We start from the raw sequence: 1,510 nt of genomic DNA on the forward strand, positions 1-1,510 counted from the left end.
AAAAAAAAAAAAAAAAAAAAAAAAGGGTAAAGTTACCAAAAAAGGAAACAAATTGCCCACTTCATGCAGCTGAAAGAATGTTCCAAGTAAAGCAATGAGTAACTAAAAGGTTAGGACATAAGTATCGCAAGTTTTCGTTTTACCTTTTTTTTTTTGAGACAGTCTTACTATGTCACCCTCAGTAGAGTGCTGTAGCGTCACAGCTCACAGCAACCTCCAACTCTTGGGTTTAAGCATTTCCCTTGCCTCAGCCTCCTGAGTAGCTGGGACTAAAGGCACCTGCTACAATGCATGGCTATTTTTGGTTGCAGTTGTCATTGTTCAGCAGGCCCAAGCCAGGCTTGAACCTGCCAGCCTCTGTGTATGTGGCTGGCACCCTACTCACTAAGCTACGGGCACTGAGCTTCATTTTACCTTTTGATGTTTCATGTAACACCTCAGCATCTCTGTCAGTGCCCCCTAGTGCCAGCTTGTGGGTTAGATGGAAGTCTGGGCCCTGGGGTCAGAAGTCAGGGAAAGCCTCAGAGAAGAAGCAAGCTATGGGCTCGGCGCCTGTGGCTCAAGCGGCTAAGGCGCCAGCCACATACACCTAAGGTGGCGGGTTCAAATCCCCATCCTGGGCCCGCCAAACAACAATGATGGCTGCAACCAAAAGATGGCCAGGCGCAGTGGCAGGCGCCTGTAGTCCCAGCTACTTGGGAGGCTGAGGCAGGAGACTCGCTTGAGCCCAGGAGTTAGAGGTTGCTGTAAGTGTGATGCCATGGCACTCTACCCAGGGGGATAGCTTGAAGCTCCGTCTCAAAAAAAAAAAAAGCAAGCTTTGAATAATTAAGGTAAGTTTTGACAATCTCAATTATTAATCCTGAAGGAAGTGTGTAGCAAGTTATTTTTCTCCCTGGAAAGAAATCTTACCTTATTGGAATCCTTTTGAAATAAAATAATAAAGGAAAGCCAGTATGTGTAACATTTAAATTGCTAAAGAGCACTTAACATAGTTCTACATTATGATAGATACAAAATTTAGGTACTTTGGGGGGGTAAAGTTGAGGAATAGACTTAAAGACAGGGAAAAAAGACATAACAGGATCTTGAGCTCAGTTAAGATTGTACTAACCTTGGTTGGGATTTGGTGAATGCTCAAATACAGGAAGGGAACAATGATCTGACTGTAGAGGTGGTACTACTGCAGGGTGAAATGCAGAAGTCAAAGAGGAGGAGTTCGGGGAAGACTTGGAAAGGTGCTGGAAGAAGAGGAAGAGGTTCAACCATGGGAAAGAATATACAGTAGTTGACCACCTCCTTAACTGACCTAATTTTTATACACTAGAGAGACACTACATGGATATATCAGTACAGTTACGTGTCACTTGATTGTAAACAGTTCAAATGTATTGATAAAAAGGAGACCTGAGGATAAGGTGCCCAGAAGATGAGCTCTTCCTGCTGCCTCTGCGTTCCCCGCTCTGGCTCTGGAGAAAATGTCCATTCTTTTTTTTTTTTTTTTTTGAGA

This window comes from Otolemur garnettii, unplaced genomic scaffold (assembly GCF_000181295.1).
Source record: "Otolemur garnettii isolate 467f Iridium unplaced genomic scaffold, OtoGar3 scaffold00048, whole genome shotgun sequence".
NCBI lineage: Eukaryota > Metazoa > Chordata > Mammalia > Primates > Galagidae > Otolemur > Otolemur garnettii.